This window comes from Panthera tigris, chromosome D1 (genome assembly GCF_018350195.1).
Source record: "Panthera tigris isolate Pti1 chromosome D1, P.tigris_Pti1_mat1.1, whole genome shotgun sequence".
NCBI lineage: Eukaryota > Metazoa > Chordata > Mammalia > Carnivora > Felidae > Panthera > Panthera tigris.
Genome location: NC_056669.1, coordinates 79321674 through 79340616, shown reverse-complemented (window position 1 = coordinate 79340616; position 18943 = coordinate 79321674). Strand labels below are relative to the sequence as shown.

The 18943-nt window shown below is 34.7% G+C and overlaps 1 protein-coding gene and 1 pseudogene across 3 annotated transcripts in view; one reads left to right on the top strand and one right to left on the bottom strand.

Annotated features, from left to right (window-relative positions):
* LUZP2 (leucine zipper protein 2) overlaps positions 1-18943 on the bottom strand; it is a 495099-nt gene that overhangs the window by 44884 nt on the left and 431272 nt on the right. The window lies entirely within an intron of this gene.
* LOC107181195 lies at positions 40-15523 on the top strand (annotated as a pseudogene).

Genomic DNA, 18943 nt, shown 5'->3' with positions numbered 1-18943 from the left:
TTTGTTCATTCTTTCAAAACTACTTGCTGGGTGACCTAGATGTGCCCAGAATGTGGCAGACTACAAAACAGATGCAATCTCTATGCTCAAGGAGCAGCCAGTCTGCTAGAAGAACTGCATATAAAACAAGTAATTTCACAAAAATTTAATTAAGTACAAGTTGTATAACTACTATGAAAGATTTTTAAAAATTTTTTAATATAATTTATTGTCAAGTTAGCTAACATACATTGTCTACAGTGTGCTCTTGCTTTTGAGGGTAGATTCCCATGATTCATTGCTTACATACAACTTTGAGAGCACTGCACACAATAGAGTGAGCTGATCCATCTGGAGGGTCGGGTAAGTTTTCCTGAAGAAGTGGCACTGAAAACGAGGCCTGAAGGATGAGCAGTTCCCCAGGTGAAGAGGCCAGGCAGAACCTTCCAAATGAGGGGGAAGAATAGGTATGGGATTCTTCTTGGGAATACGTAAACTCTCTAACTTTAAGGAACCAAAAGAAAGCAGTATGCCCGAGGAAAGATGAGGAGTGATGAAAGATCCAGTTGGAGTGGTAGCCATGGATGTCTCGTTAATGTCTGCCTGATTCTCTTTCCCAACTTTGGCTTTTAGCTTTACCCCCAGAGGCATCCACATTTTATATAGTTATAGCTTTCTTCCCCAACTGACCTCACGCAGATGCCCTATGTCTCCCTATACCGCATCTTACAAAATCCTGACAGAGCAATGTGATGAAAGACAAAGCTGATATGGATCATGTTGATCTTCCTCTGTTGACTCACTTTTACATTCATGTTAACATAAAAATTCCTGGGTATGAAAACAGAAGCTCCTTCAAAACCGCTCTCCAACCTTTCTTTCTATACTTCCCTGTTACCTGGTTATAGTGATCACTGTCAATACTCAATATATCAAACAATCCCTCTTTCTCCTTCCTCTCTCAATCACATGTGTGTGAACATGTATGCATACACAGGGGAGCTGCACAGTGTTTTTAGATCTTGCATTATTCGTTAACAGTCCCTTCCTGACTGTTCCTCTGCTCATGCTTGGTTCTACTTCTCCCAAATCCTTTTCCTGATAAATTCCCACTTACCCTTGAAACACTCTTGGAGTATATAACCTGCACTAATGAATCCTTTCAAATTCTCTCTTGGAAAATCACAGTTTTTTTTCACATTCTGTCCTTCCCAAAGACTTTTTGTTTTCATTGAAATATGTCATTTTCATTTCTAAAATGCTTAATTATTTTTCTCTTTAACTATACTGAAAACTCCATCAGTTAGAAATCATTCAGTTGCAAGTTATATAACCTCCCACTAAGAACAGCCTAAACACTAAGGGTTATTATTTCACATAAAGGAATCCTAATATAGTGAAGTTCTGAAGTTGGTTAATTCTGTAATCCAGGCATGGCATCAGGGTCCAGTAATTTTTCATCCTTCTGCTTACTGTTTTCAGAATATTCCCAAATAATTATAAGATGGCTATAGCAATTTTAATTTAATAGCTTTCTGAATTATTCTTTTGGCTATACATGATTATATGACCCTTACATATTTCATCAGTTGTAGATAGTAGAGTCAAAGTAACAAAATAATTTTAAAAGTTATTAAATTAGACCCCAAGAGAAATTATTTATTCAGAGGGCCCTAATATATCATAAAGATACGCAAGGCTTCAAAGAATTCAAAGTATTCATATTCTCAAGAGATAATGGTTGTAGGGGCATATGGGTAGCTCAGTTGGTTAAGCATCTGACTGTGGCTCAGGTCATGATCTCATGATTCGTGAGTTCAAGCCCCATGTCAGGCTCTGTGCTGATAGTTCAGAACCTGGAGCTTGTTTCAAATTCTGTGTCTCCCTCTCTCTCTTCCCCTCACCTGCTCATTCTCTTTCTCTCTCTCTCTCTCTCTCTCTCAAAAGTAAATAAACATTTAAAAAATTTAAAAAAAGAGGTAATTTTTGTACTAGAGCAGCAGAGAGGAAAATACTATTTGCAGGTGATTAAATTTAGAATCAAAACCCATGTACAGCACTTCATATAGCAGAATCCATTTATTTGTATATATTCACTAAAAAAGGGAAAACAGCTCTATAGAGATGATAACAGAAAAAAAAGAAGATGCAATTGGTGAAACATAAAAGGATACATAGTGCTGCAATAAAGACTGATTCCTCCCAAATCAAGAAGAATGGGATTTTGTGGTGCCTGACCAGATCAGTCGGTAGAACACACAACTCCTGATCTTGGGGTTGTGAGCTCAAGCCACACGTTGGGCATAGAGCTTACTTCAAAAATATGAAGGTTTATTTATGTCTTCTTCCCATTTCTTCACTGGATTATTTGTTTTTTGGGTGTTGAGTTTGGCAAGTTCTTATAGATTTTGTATACTAACCCTTTATTCGATATATCATTTGCAAATATGAAGTGCTGATTCATAGAGGCACTTGTACCCCAATGTTTATAGCAACAATATAAATTGTCCCACCAACAACAATAGCCAAATTACTGAAAGAGCCCAAATGTTCACCAACTGATGAATGGATAAAGAAGATGTGGTTTATATATACAATGGAATACTACTTGGCAATGAGAAAGAATAAAATCCTGCCATTTGCAACGTGGATGGAACTGGAGGGTATTATGTTAAGTGAAATAAGTCAGTCAGAGAAAGACAGATATCATATGTTTTCACTTATATGTGGAACTTGAGAAATTTAACAGAAGACCATGGGGGAAGGGGAGGAGAAAATAATTTCAAACAGAGAGGGAGGCAAACCATAAGAAAACAAACTGAGGGTTGATGGGGGTGGGGTGACAGGGGAGAGGGAAAAATGGGTGATGGGCATTGAGGAGGGCACTTGTTGGGAAAAATAAAATAAAATAAATAAAAATCAGAATGGACTTTTGTTTGAAAAACCTTATATTTAGCGTCAGAAAATTGAGTTCCTGAATAGGTTGGTTATAGCTGGATTTTTCTGGAGGAAAATATGGTCAATTAAAAATGGGGAGATGAGTAATCATATTTTATTAGAATATCACAAATGGAAGATATTCATTTTTGGACATTTCTTTTAAACATTTCTCAGAAAACGACTTTAGTTGTATGAATAAGTGTGTGGTATTAGACTAATTTTTCCAAGGTAAAGGTCTTTTGTTGCTGTTCTCTTCTGTGTCTATTATAGTAAGGCTACTGTGGAACCATTCCATAAAAATATTAGATTTCAGAAAACACCGTGGATTTTCAAAAGAGTCTGGAACATTGATTACATGCCTGATGAAGTTCACAGATGATTGTTAATACAGGTGGAACTTAGAAATTATTATGAGGCTTTAAATAATATTCTAAAAAAACACATTCCAGGATGTGAAATTTGAAGTCATGTTTAAGAAGGTGAACTGTGTGACACTAAATCACAACAACATGCCCTTCTATTCATATTTCTGTCTTCTGAGAGTGGCCTCAAGAAACCTCAGAAATCAGGCCTCCATAATGTCAGTTTCAAAGGTGTGCCTGACAAAACCTCAAGCTCAATAACTTATGAGATAATCATTCATTCAGTAAACAATCATTCATCAGTTACTTATTAGTTTTAGACACTGTATTAAATGCTACTGAGTAGAGTGATGAATGAAAAAGGAAGGGAGATGTAAAAATGAACAAATAGGATTTGTAACTTTACATAATCTATTATTTTAGAGTATAAGACAGATGTTTATCTAAATGTTACGTGTATAGTTGTTAAAATGGAAAAATGGACAATACTAAAACTTAGAAATAAGGAGATACATGAATTAATTACAGTGTACATCTATAAGGAAATTATATGAAATAATTCAAATAAAATTTATAATGCATTTCAATAGATGTCATTATTTTACTCGTAAAATGTTAACCAACTGTATCACTCTTTGTGAACAATTAATATCTCTGTAAATCATTTTACTCATATGAAAAATGAGAATACATTCTGTGTGATGATGGATACATGTAATTATACAATTCTCAAAATACAAAGAATTTAAACCATCAAGAAACCTAATGTAAACAATGGGCTTCGGATGATAATGATGTGTCCATGTAGGTTCATCAACTATAACAAATGTACCACTCTAGTGAGAGATATGAGTAGTGGAGGAGGCTGTGTGGGAGGTGGGGAGCAAGAGAGTATATGGGAACTCTCTCTACTTTCTGCTAAATTTTGCTATAAATCTGAGACTGCTCTGAAAAAAGAAACCTATTTGAAGGGAAAAAAAATGATACTACTGTATTATAACCTAAAATCTAAAATAAATATCTATAATTCCATTCTGATATAAATAAATGACTGAATAAATAAATGGGGTGAAGAACAAATATTCTTTACAGAAAAATTATAAATTATATATATATATATATATATATATATATATATAACAGACACGCACACACATATATGTGTATATATATAAATATATATAAATTTATATTTAATTTGTATATAAACTTTATTCTTTGGAAATGAATCATTAAGTTCAGCCTACACTCAAGGGAAGGGTACTTAAGTTTCACCTACCACAGGAGGGAATGTGTGTGTGTGTATATATATATATATGTGTGTGTGTGTGTGTGTGTGTGTGTATAAAATATTATATATATATATATGTTTGTGTAAAATATATATGTAAAATGAATCATATACACACACACATACATGCACATACAGAGAGAGAGAGAAAAAGAGAGAGAGAGAGAGAGGGAGAGAGACATTGACATTCCCTTAATGATTCATTTCCAAAGAATAAAGTATGGAAAAGGATGAATGCTAACTTTGTGGAGATATCTTGCAGAAACCATTTTAACCAAGTGATGAGGATTAACATCACCAATGATATCATGTACCTGACATGACGATAAAAAGAGCACCACCATAACCCTAGTATAAGCATAAAAATCTGTAAACAGCCCCACTTAGAAGGATGGATATTCTACAAAATATTTGACCACTACTTCTCTCAGTGTCAAGGTTATGAAAAACAAAGAAGGACTGAAAAACTGTCACAAACCAGAGGAGACTAAGAAGACATGATGACTAAAAATGCAGTGTGGTACCCTGGATTGGATCCTGAAATATAAAAAAAGGACATTAGTAGAAAAACTGGTGAAGTTCAGGTAAGGTCTGTAGCTTGGTAACAATATATCAGGGCTACTTTCTTAGTTTTGTTAAATGCACCCTGTTTATGGAAGATGTCAACATTAAGGGAAGTTGAGTGGAGGCTATTCAGGAATTCTCTGTACTATCTTTGTAATGTTTTAATTCTAAAATTCTTCCAAAAGATAAAGTCTTAAGAGAATGAGGATAATAATACTTCTTCCTTCTAGAGTTTTGTGAGGATTAAATATGTTCATATGGGTAGAGCACAATTCCACAAATGTCAACTACTGATATTATTAATGTTTATTAACAAAATTTTCTAAATTTGTATGTGAAAAATAAGTTTTATTAGAAAAATAATATGTTTAAAAAGCAGTTGATATTATAAATGATGGTGGCCTTATGTCTATGAGAAAATAAATATGATTTGGTATATTGATATAAAATACGTATTGATGTATTGATACCATATACATGTTCAAAATATTAGTTTATCTCAAAGCATTAAAAATGGCTAAAAGTAAAAAAAAAAAGAAACTAGGAATTCATACATAGTCTTATTAAATATATTTTACACATTTTAAAGTTGAAAGTTAAACATTTTATCTGTTTTATGCCATCAAAACATTAAGCATATGGCGAAGCTAGAGAATGTCTGCTTGTAATGTGGTTCCAGTGAAAGTGACCAAGGGCATGTTTTTAACTATGTCAGTAGTGACAAAATGCATTTGGGATTTTACTGGGCCACTGCTGGGGCTTTTGCAGCATCAGCAGGAAGGATGAGGAAGAAGTGAGAACTGATGTTTCAGAGAGATAGGGACAACTCCCGAGGTGTAAAATGGTGGGGTCCAATGTTTATAATGTCTAATGCATATGGCAGGTTTAGACAACTGTGTAGGGAGGTCAGCAGGAAGGAGTTTAAATCACTCATCTAAAACATAGTATTATAAGCAGCAGGTAATAATGAAAGCATCAGTATTATTTACATTATCTTATTATTCAGGTTAGGGACTCATGAACATATAGGGACTAGGAGGATGTTATCTTTTGCAAAAGTGAGAGACCTGGGAAAATGTCAATCAGGATTTCTTAAGTGCTCAGCAAAGCAGGTTGACATTTATGGAAGGACCCTCATCCTAATAATAAGAGGAAATTGAATTCCTAATCCATGAAAATAAAGTGAATGTTGGCTTTACAAATGGCCAACCCTGCAGGAAGAGAGTAGGAAATGTTGCCTCTTGGGTCTTTACATAAGCATTCAGGGAAACTCTGTTATCAAAACTCCATCTTTTGATACTGTGGTACTCCAAGTAATGGGAAGGGTTCTCCTATATATGTTTTAATTTTATCAGGAATGATTCCTGAATGGATTAGACTCCAATGGTAAAATTATCCATGGAGAATGAGCAGTGGCAAAATTAAAAGTTCTCAGGGACTCCATGAGATCACATGGCACATTCTGCATTTTAATCAAAGTCTGGACAATAAGCATAAGGTTATTTAGGAAAACTAAGCATTGGTGTGTCTCAGATAACTTAAATATGGTAGTTTTACCATTATCCATGAAAAAAACATTCATGGAAATTCACAGCTTTATATTTTGCTGTAAAATAAAATTAGAATATTTTATAGACTATATTGGAAACCAAATGGTCTGAACCTCATGCTCACTTTCACTGACTCTAGTCTAGGCTTGAGGGGGGTAACTAACCAGGATAGTAGGCCAGATTAAGGCACAGCTGTTTCCATCATGGATACTGAAATTCACAACATACACATACATGACTGAAGATGAAACATGAAAAGAGCATGTATTTAATATGAAAATTCACAGCAGTTGCTGTCACTAAAAAGAGTATGTTTATTCTCCATGATAGAATGACGTTATGGTTGTGAAGAAGTTTTCAGAGAGATATAGCCACTCATGAATACACTGTAATTTGGCTGATGTGGAACAGTTCCTCTCTCAGATTCCTCATTCATTAATTTGTTTGTTCATTCATAAAATATTTGCTATTGGTTACGAAGCATTATGGTGAACTTTAGAGGAATTCAAATAATGAAGATATGCCCCAAGTCCTCAGGAGTTGACTACTGAGAATTAAACTGTCAACTATTATGTGTCCGTTTAGTGGTATCATTGGAAATTTCAGAAGTATCAGAGACTTTAATTTTGTATATAAGGATATACTCAACTGATATTCTTTAATCTACCCACTTATAAGAAGCTAACATTAATTGAATACTTATGAAGGTGCTCTAAATACATTACCTCATTCAATCCTACCTACAACCCTACAAAGTTATTATTATTATATTGTAGGAGATAACAGATTCTTAAAGATGTCAAAGCACTTGTCAAAGATTAAATCGTTTAGGAAGTAACAAACAATTGAATTCAGGTTTACCTGAATAGAAACATGGCTGATTTTGTTTGTTTTGTCATTGTTGTTTTGTTTTGTTTTTGTTTTTGTTTTCTTCTGGGCTCTCTATTCTATTCCACTGGTCTATATATCTGTTTTTATACCACTACTATACTTTTTTTGATTACGATAGCCTTGTAATATGGTTTGAAATCAGTGAGTGTGATGCCTCCAATTTTGTTCTTTCTTAGTATTGCTTTGGCTTTGGGGGGTCTTTTGTGGTTTCATACAAATTCTAGGTTTGCTTTTTTTCTACTTCTGTGAAAAATGCCATCGGAATTTTGACAGTAAATTGAATCTATGGATAGATGTGGGTAGTATGGGCATGTTACAAATATTAATTGTCTCCACAGGGAATACTGTTGAATGATTTAAAAAAATCTTCCAAATGTATCTCAGCAGCGTAGATTCTATATTTAATATCTTCGGAATCAACAGGAGGTGGCAGATCAAAACTGAAGGCTTACAAGTGCCTTCCTGCAACTTTACTGAATTTATTAGTTCTGACAATTTTTCCTGGAGTCTTTAGAGTTTTCTATGTATAAGATCATGTCATCTACAAACAGAGATAAGTTTACTTCTTTCTTCCCCATTTAGATGCTTTTTATTTCTTTTTCTTGCTAAATGCTCTGTCTAGGACATCCAATACTATGTTAAATAAAAGTTGTGAGAGTGGATCCTTGTCTTTTTTGGATCCTAAAGGAAAGGCTATTAGCTTTTCACAGTTGAATATGATGTTAGCTGCGGGTGTGTCATATGTGGCCTTTATCACATCGAATTCCTCTATACACAGTTTGTGGAAATTTTTTATCATAATAGGATCCTGAATTTTGCTAAATGCTTTTTCTGCATCTATTGAGATGATCATATGATTTTTAAACCATTGACTGATTTGTGGATGTTCAATCACACACCTATGGAATAAAACTCCCTTGATCATGGTATAGGATCCTTTCAATATACTGATGAATTCTGTTTGCTAATATTTTGTAGGGGATTTCTGCATCAGGGATATAGGCCTACAATTTTCTTTTCTTGTAGTGTCCTTGTCTGACTTTTGTATCAGGAGAATTCTGGCCTAGCATGAATTTGGAAATATTCCCTCCTTTCATTTTTTTCCTTAAAACTCTGAATATAATTGGTATTAATTCCTCTTTAAATGGTTGGCAGAATTTACCAATGAGGCATCTGGCTCTGAACTTTTACTTGCTGGGAGGTTTTTGATCCCTGATTTAATCTCCTTTGTAGTAATTGGTCTATTCAGATTTTCTACCTCAGCATGATTCAGTCTTGGTAGGTTGTGTGTTACTAGCAATGTATCTATTTCTTCTAGGTTGTCCAATTTTTGGTGTATAATTATTTGTAGTAGTGTATTATGATCCCTTTTATTTGTGAGGCATCAGTTGTAATGCCACCTCGTTCATTTGTAATTTTATTTGAGTTCTCTATGTTTCTTGGTAAGTTTAGCTAAAGCTTTGCATATTTTAACTTTTCAAAAAAAAATCAGCTCTTAGTTTCATTGATCTTTTCTATTGTCTTTTTAGTCTCTATTTCATTTATTTCCACTATGATCTTTGTTATTTCTTTTCTTTTGCTAATTTTGGGTTTAGTTTTTTCTTTTGCTAGTTTTTTGAGTTAGAAGTTGTTTGAGATCTTTTTTTTTTTTTTTTTCTTTATGCAAGTGTTTATCACTCTAAATTTCACTCTTAGAACTCCTTTTACTGCATCCCTTAAGTTTTGGTATATTGTGTTTCCATTTTTACTTGTCTGAAAATATTTTTTAATTTCTCTTTTTCTTTTTTGACTCACTGATTATGCAGGAGCATATTGTTTAATCTTCACGTATTTGTAAGTTGTTCAGTTTTCTTATGATTCTTTTCCAATTTCATACAATTGTGTTTAGAAAAATGCTTGATACTATTTCCATCTTCTCAAATTTATTGAGTTGCTTTGTGGACTAATATGTTATCTTTCTGGGAAAATGTTCCATGTGTGCTTGAGAAGAATATGTAGCCTCTGTTAGATAGCATATTCTGTAAATGTCTGTTTGGTCCAATATATCCTTTTCTGTTTGGGTGATAAATCCATTGCTGAAAGAGGGCTACTAAAGTCCTGTACTAGCATTATATTATACTGCTATTTCTCTCTTTAGATTTGTTAATATTAATTCTATATATTTAGGTGTTCCTATTTTGGGTACATATTTACTAATTATATAGTCTCCTGATGAATTGGCTCCTTTATTGTTACATAATGACTTTTAAAATATTATCTGAGAGAGTATGAATGAGTTGGGGAGAGGGTAGAGGGAAAGAGAGAGACATGAGAGAAAGAGAGAGTCTTAAGTAGGCTCCAGACTCAGTGCAGAGCTTGACACGGGCTCAATCCCTCAATCCTGGGATCGTGACCTGAGCCGAAATTAAAAGTCAGACACTCAACCTATGTTGCCACCACATACTCCTATAATGACTTTTTTGGTCTCTTTTTACAGTCCTTGGTTTAAAGTCAATTTTTTTTTTTGATGTAAGTACAGCTATCTCTGCTTTCTTTTGTTTTCCAAAAGCACAGAATATCTTTTTCTATCCCTCACTTTCACTCTGCATGTGTCCTTGAGGCTGAAATTGGTCAGTTATAGGTAGCATATAATTAGGTCTTGCTTTTGTATCCATTTTCCTACTCTATGTGTTTTGACTGAATAGTCCTTTTATGAAATGTAAAAAAACATTTTTTACATTTTTTTTTGAGAGACAAAGTGTGAGCAAGGGAGGAGCAGAGAGAGAGGAAGACACAGAATCCAAAGCAGGCTCCAGGCTCTTGAGCTGCCAGCACAGAGCCCAATGTGGGGCTCGAACCCACGAACCGTGAGATCATGACCTGAGCCGAAGTCGGACGCTTAACCAACTGAGCCACCTAGGCACGCCATGACTAAATAGTCCTTTTAAAGTGAATAGTGATAAGTACACACTTACTATTGCCATTTTATGAATTGTTTTCTGGTTTTTTTTTTTTCTATTTACTCCTTTTTTCTTCTTTTCTAAATGCAAAGGGGTTGTTACCAGAACCACATCTTCAGGTGTAAAGTGATTGTCAGGCTCTCAGCCTCTAGAGCCAAAGGCAGGTGACTTCGAAACCTCAGTTGCCAATGACCTACTTTTGAGACTTAGGATGGCTCACTAGTCTCTATAAATGCGTTAGTTTTCTCTAATATTCATCAGAATATTATCAGTACCACCTCAAAATGTTCTTCTGGATTTTAACTAAGAAAACTTGTGCAAAACTTGTGTAAGTCAGTTACAGAGCAAGTACTCTATAAAATGTAAGTGTTGTGATAACATAAAAAGCACTACATATTTAAATGCTCATTCCTGTTTGTTCGAGTATCTCTAAACTTCTAAGTAGTGTACATTTTCAGAGGGTGATTTGACGCCCTAATTTAGCATAAAAAACCTGGGTTCATGTGGCACCTGGGTGGCTCATTTGGTTAAGCATTTGACTTTGGTTTGTGAATGTGAGCCCTGCATCAGGCTCTGTGCTGACAGCTGAGAGCCAGAAGCCTGCTTCAGATTCTGTGTCTCCCTCTCTCTTTGTCCCTCCTCTGCTCGCACACTGTCTCTCTCTCTCTCAATAAATAAAAATGTTAAAAAAAAGTTTAAAAAAACCCTTGGTTCATGTTTTAGTTCCTTTTTAAGTAAAATCCTTACAGTAAGATCTGCTCTATTTATTGTGATAATCTATTAAACTTCTTATAGTAATCATCATAAAGAACTATGCAAATTAATTTATCACTATTATTATTATTACTATTAGTATTGAGCATTCAGAACCCATGCAATAGCCTACAATAGAGAAAAGTTTGGTCTTTGAGTATGCTTGATTTGAGTAACTTCCTAGGTTAGGTAGCTATATACCCTCAGGAAATATTCTTGCTTTCATAAAGAGGAGATCAAAGAAGACTAAACATGTCATAGGAAAGCTTAACACCAGCCCTCTAGGAGATTCAAAAACGCTGTCTATAATTTCACATAATCCTGAATATCAAGGAGCTTCATATAGTGATGAAAAGCAAGGCTACTATTTTTAATTTTCTTTGAAACATTGAAGTTCAACTCACAGTGTATTGAGGGCGGATCAAGATGACAAATAATTCTCTGGCCTTTCATCAGATCTAGTACCAAGAATAATTACTTTCAGCAAATATAAAGATCTTATGTTTCCTATCGTTTTTGGAAGCTCTTTTATGGAAATTCTTTTGATAAGTGCTCAAATTATTTTCTTATTGTCAAACTCCATGTAGAATTTTGTGATGGACACTTCCCCAGGGATGGACACACCATGATATTTCATCAGAACAAATTAGTCTGAAACTAATAATATTGAGTTTGCCCCCATAACAACCTTTTGAGGAAAACAGCATTATCCTCATGCTATTGGTAAGAAATTAGTTTTTTAAAAACTGCCTTTGTTACACAGCTGATTAATTACAAATTCAAATCCAGGTAGTTTGCCTTTAGAATCTATGCTTTTAAACGCTAGTTATACTTTATACCAGGTATCACGGTACAAATTCAGCACTTACACATTTTAGTTTATCAAGGTCATTGTTTTGTAACATTAGCTCTCTTTCAATAGGAATAATCACCATCTCCAGTTTAATTTCTCAATATCTCATATGTGCAGTGAATAATTAGCAGAGGCCAGGATTTGCAATTGGTCTGTTGAATTCCAAATTCTATCCTCTCACACATGAGTCTGAGTAACTAACATTTACTCACAGACTCCAACACAGGCTTCCAGGAGAGTGATGGTAAAGAGAGAGCCTAGCATACTCAGAGTGCTCACCTAAGGGGACTTGCCTGTGCCTATAAAGGACCATTAGAAAGAAGCATATATTTATAACTGAAGAAAGCAGTATTAGTTTCTCTCTACATGTCTACAATATTGTATAGACAGAATGGATTAGAACCTACCCCTATCTTTAAGAAGTTGGTTTTAATACACTGGAAACTAGAGTATTTTAGGTGATTTTAATCCTTTAGTGCATTATATTAACAAATTTACATTTTCCTGGAAGCAAATGAATTTGCTAATTTTTTTTTGAATTAGTTAATTTTAGTTTGTATCATCTTTGAGTATAGTGATTATTTTTACTTTGCTATATTTTCTTTGAAGCAATACTTCATTTTACTGGGTCTCATGTTTCCTAACTTCATCTCTCTTAAGGAGATGTTTTGTTTTGTTTTTCCCCTGGGACTGGCAAACAAAACAGGGTACTAACAGGAGTGCTAGAGAGGGAATTTAGAAATTGGAGTTAGTCTGCAGGTGATGGGTAAAAAGGTTTTCCAAAGCATTTGTCTAGAGAGACAGGAAGCTTGTCCAGACTCAGTAAGGGCTTAATTTTCACTACTGAACTAAAGGCCATTGGGTAGCTTCTCCTTTGAACTGACCTTCATCTCATCAAAATTTATCCATAACTTCCTTCTTCTTAACCAACATATCTTCCATCTCAGAAGTCGGTTATGTTCCTAGTGCTCTCCACATTCAACTCTTCACCTTGTGATCATATTCCTATCCCTTGGTACTTCTTCTAGAATTTTGACTCCTCAATATACGTCTCTAAGTTTTGTCTTCATTATCTTTCTTCATTCCTCCCTTTCTCTCTTACTAAAAATGTACTCAATCTCCTTCCATCCTGCTAAGAAGCCCACCCCCCACATTTGTCCAAATTCCTCCTCTTCATGACTAATGTCTTTTAAAGAATCATCTAGTCTTCTCACAATTCCTCACAAGTTTGTCCAAATTTTATGTCCTTGGCACTTCTCAAATCCATCCCCTCCACTCCCTTCCCACCACCACTCTCTCACTGTCTCTCACCAATGCTATTAATCTCCCAACAATTTTGTTTGCTGGTACCATCTTGTCCTCCTCCACATGCTGTCTACATCACCACAGGTGTACCTTGTTGTACATATTGTATATTGTGCGTTGCTTTATTGCACTTAGGAGATACCATCTTTCTTTTACAAACTAAAGGTTTGCGGCAACCCTGCATCAAAAAAGTCTAACGGTGCCATTTTTCCAATAGCGTCTGCTCACTTCCTATCAATGTGTCACATTTTGGTAATTCCCACAATATTTCAAAACTTTTCATAATTATCATATTTGTTACGGTTCTCTGTAGTCAGTGATTATGACTTGCTGAAAGCTTAGATGATGGCTAGAATTATTTTTTGATGGCTAGCATCTTTTAGCAATATTTTTATGGATGTGTGGTTATTCGGAATATTTTAACGTGAATACTTGTCAGAGTGTGCCATCGTTCAATATTTTTACTTTTCCAGAAAATTCAAAGACTAGAATGTTTTAATTCTGATCACCCTCTCACTACTTATAAGCTACTATCATGGTGTTTTAGGCCAATTATTACCATGGATTTTTATTACATTGCAATCAATGTAATCAATTATTACAATCAATGTTGCTTTATTTTGCCCACATGTTACTGATATCTTTGAGCACATTTCTTTTGCAACTGAATCCTTTCTTTAAAATCCTTCCTTTAAAATCCTTCTGTGAGCTCTTTTGGGAGTAAAGTCTTTCAGTTCTTATTTGTCTGAAAATTATTTTTATTCCCCCTAGTTCTTAAGGGGTATAGACTAATTGGCAGTTGTTTTATCTCAGCCTATTGAAGATATTTTTCCACTATTTTCTGGCTTCCATCATTGCTTTTGAAAAGTCGGGCGTTGGCCTAATGGTTATTACATTGTGGGTAATCACTATTCCATTTTTTGTAATGGGTTCTTTCTGTATGCTTTTCAAGTCTCTTTATCTTTTGATTTTTGTTTAGCAATAGAGCATTTTTAACTTAAGGTATGTACATTTTTTAGACATAATGCTATTGTACACTTAGTGGTCTACAGCATAGCATGAACGTAACTTTTATATACACTGGGAAATGAAAAAATTCATTTGACTCACTTTATTACAGTGCTCTGGAACCAAACCCACGATATGTCTGAGATATGCCTGTAATGGAATTATCTTCTTAAAATTGTAATTTCTTCACATTTCCTTTGTTAAAAAACTTTTAGTAGATTGCTAGTGGCTGGGAGATATAAAAATAAATGAATACAAAATTCCTGGAGAAAAAGAAAAGTACTATTGACTTAAAATGAAACAAGCTGATTAAACTCATTACAGATATCCTTTTATTCTGAAAGTATAATAAGGAAATATCTCTTGTAGATGCAGTTTTTTGGGGATTAGTAATTTTTATTGCATCTAAAAGGGCAAAAGAAAAGTTGGACAATAACTTCTAATGTCTAAGACAAAATGTCCCTTGCATTCATTGAAAATCAATGGAGGGTATATTGGGGCTTGTCTTACCTATGAATAGCCAAGTGGTAACTAGAAGGTAATCTAAAATGCCTTTGAAATAACATAAGCTCTGTCATGCTGGAGGCACCATGAAAGTTATTACTATTTTATGAGTGTCTAAAAATGTTATTGAAAATATAGGAATACAAAATGGAACCAGTCTTCTAGTTCTCCCACTGTGGGCACCAGAAGATTGTGTGGCAACATGAGGAGTGGTAGAGGCCAACAGTACAGCTTCATGAAGTTTCTGGTCATAATATGGCCCCCAGCACATGGCCCCTGCCTTGCTGCCACCAGGATGCATTAGAAAATCGGCTTTGCCAAAGGGGCAGTGAAACAGGAGCCTGGGAGGAGATCAGCAGGGGAACTTGTCATCTAAGCTCCTGCAAAAGTGGAAAGAAAGGCAGAAAAGGCAGCAGGAAAGGATAAATATTCAGACAAAAATGTGCAGACAAAAGGAAAAAAAACTGTTGAAAATGTCTAACCAAGAAACTGAAGAAGATTTATTGGCAGAAAGTGGAGAAACTACAAACAAGGAGGGTTCAGCCTCTGATGAAGCAGGAGAGAAAAAACCTGAGTCCAATTAACACCATGTCCCATCTCTTACCAGTGGTCCCTGTCTCTCTTCTGATACAATCCAGAGGAATATTTTTAACAGGTATCTCATAAATATAAGTATTTCAACAGCTCTAGAAACATTTTTAAGAAGGAGAGAATTCTGCTTCATCCCATTCTGTGTGTGTGTGTGTGTGTGTGTGTGTGTGTTTTAAAGAGTTGAAATCATTTGCTAGTTATTTTTGGTAGCGAGAAAATAGTGGAATATTGAATATGTGAGGTGTTGATTGTCTTGATTATCATTCCCCAGTTGGAGAAATAGTTGTTATATCCTATAATACTCAGCACCCTGGATGGCAACTTGGAGCCACAATCTGCATTTAATATGTCTTTAACATTTTATTTTATTTACTCTTTTCTTTTAAATTAATTTATTAATTAATTAATTTTTAAATTTACATCCAAATTAGTTACATCCACAGTGCAACAATGATTTCAGGAGTAGATTCCTTAAGCCCCCTTACCCATTTAGCCCATCCCCCCCTCCCACAACCCCTCCGGTAACCCTGTTTGTTCTCTATATTTATGAGTCTCCTATGTTTTGTCCCCCTCCCTGCTTTTATATTATTTTTGCTTCCCTTCCCTTATGGTCATCTGTTTTGTGTCTTAAATTCCTCATATGAGTAAAGTCATATATTTGTATATTTCTCTGACTAATTTCACTTGTCATAATACCTTTTAATTCCATCCACGTAGTTGAAAATGGCAAGATTTCATTCTTTTTGATTGCTGAGGAATGCTCCATTTTATTTATTATTTATTCATTTTTAATGTATTTTTTTAAATTCAAAGCAGTTAACATACAGTGTAGTATTGTTTCAGGAGTAGTCTTGAGCATTTTAAATTACCTCTCTTCTCATGTTATCTTTCAGTAGAATGGTTTTCTAAAGAAAACCACTCCTTTCTAAAGAAAACCTTGGCTCTCACTGTCAGAATTTCATGCACTCTGTAATATCTTTGGTCCTGGTAGTCCAGTTTCTCTTGTAACTTTGGTAACGTGCTAAGTATGTAGTGTATGTAATATTGTGAGTTAAGGAGATTTACGCCACAACAGCTTAAATGAATTAAATGAATTATATCCTCATGTTTCTAACAAATGTCTTTGAAAGAAGTTCATAGAGATGCTCAACTAATTTATTTCTATAAGTGATATTCTCATTGTATATGTATCAAGGATCAAGAATTAATGAGAGCTAATGAGGATTTGGCTTTGGACTATTGCAGGGTACAAACCTGCACAACAGCACTGAAAAGAATACATCAAAGCTTCCTTGTTGGTTAAATTTTTATATTTACCAGATAAAGTATGTCTTATAATTTATAACATAATTTTACAAATATTTCTGTGCACATATAACATGTATATTCATATAATAACATGTAAAGTATGATGTATTTTTAACTTAAAATTAACTTTGTTGCCACATATATGCCATATCTTCTTGGGGAGTAATCAAAGAAGCCATTAAGACCTCCTAGGACCAAAAATGAAATCCAAACAAAACTCCTGAGTTGTAATGTTAGAATTTTACAAAAATGGTTTAGACTTATATGTTACTTTTTATCCTTACAATAACCTAGACACAAGATATAAAATATATTTCTGTAGCATGGAAAACCACCAATAACTGGTAGATGTTAAGGTAACTAAATGGGTAGCTAATGACAGACAACTGGTAGAAAACAGATCTGTGTAAAACTTCTGAACTGGTTGAGAAATCTCTTCTAGAAGCAGGGAAGTGCGTGCAAAGTGCAGGCTTAATTCTTATACTCCTTCCCCATTCTTAGAGTAAGGATCTTAACAGTTCTTAAACTTGGCTGTAAATTAGAATAATTGGGGAGCCTTGAATAATACCCAAACTAGTCTGCTCTTTTGCTGGATTGTATAAGAATTCTGAGTGTTGACACTCAGGTGTTAGTGAAACTCCCAATGATTAAAAATACACCCTAGGTTGAGAACCTTTGGTCTTCTGATGATTCCAGGTGCACTGCTTTGAGAGTTCTTGGAAATTGCACTGCAACAGATTTTTGGCAAAAGAGAGGGAAATACAAATCCACTTTGCTTTAAACTGCCAGGCACCAAACAGAATACATTTTTCGCTTGGATGCCTTTAAGCTGCAGAATAGGGTCACTGTTGACTGTTGCCCTAGAATGACTTTGGCGTTTCTAACAAACTAGAAAAAAAAACCCACAGAAAACAAAAAAAAAAAAACAAATCATCCTTGTCCAATTAAGTAGATACCACAGTGGTGACCTTTACCAATGTAAACTGCAGCTAAATCCAAGGCAGTGAGTTGCATGGAAAGAAAAAGACAGAAGGTGGTAACCGCCTGGGGTGGGGATGAAATAATGGATTTTTGTAACACAATTTCTTCATATTTTATCAGGATTGCTTATCTGAATTGCTTTTCATTTCTGTTGCCTTTCAATTTTCTTCTTTCTTCATGGCATTTACTATTATGATCACTGACATTAAGTGTATTGTGAGAATTCATCCATACTGTTATGCTAAAAAAAACTGTAGTTATACTCATTTGGATACATGTATCGATGTATCTTATACTCACATATGAACACTAAAACAAGGTACATGGTTTTGTTTTAATTAAAGTAATATTCCATTTCAAAAACTTTCTTTAAATCTTCCCCAAATGTTATCTTGGTTTCTAGATATAATACTTATTTCATACCTTTACTCTTTTTCTCAGTGTTAGACACTACTACATATGCTGAATGCCATACTGAATTTTCTTATTCAATCTTCATATCAACTCTGTATGGCTGGGGATGTTACTATCTCTATTTTATACATATTGAAGATTAGTCTCAGAGAAGTAATATGATCAAGGTTTCAAAGTTAGAATATTGCAGAAAAAAGATTTTTACTTGGTCTGTATGACTTGTGAATCTTAGCTCTCTGTTTAAAAAATAATTTTCCGGGGCACCTGGGTAGCTCAGTTGGTTGAGCTACCGACTAACCTGAGCTAACCTGAGCTTACCTGAGCTACTTCGGCTCAGGTCACGATCTCCCAGTTGATGAGTTCGAGCCCCAGGCTGTGCTCTGTGCTGACAGCTCAGAGCTGGAGTGGGCTTTGGATTCTCCCTCTCTCTCTCTCTGCCCCTCCCCCACACATGCTCTGTTTTTCTCTCTCTCTCTGTCTTTCTCTCTCTCTCTGTCTTTCTCTCTCTCTCAAAAGGAAATAAACATTAAAAAAATAATAATTTTCCTTGTATTCATGTTATGTATTTTATTGTATTAAATTTCTTAGATGTTGATGAAAAGTGCAGCCTTTTACACGGGCAGCAGTCCCCTTGAAATGTCAAGGGTCTTGGCTGAAACACGTGGGACAGAAACACAAACGTTTTCTCCCTTTGAAGGTCTCTGCCCTGA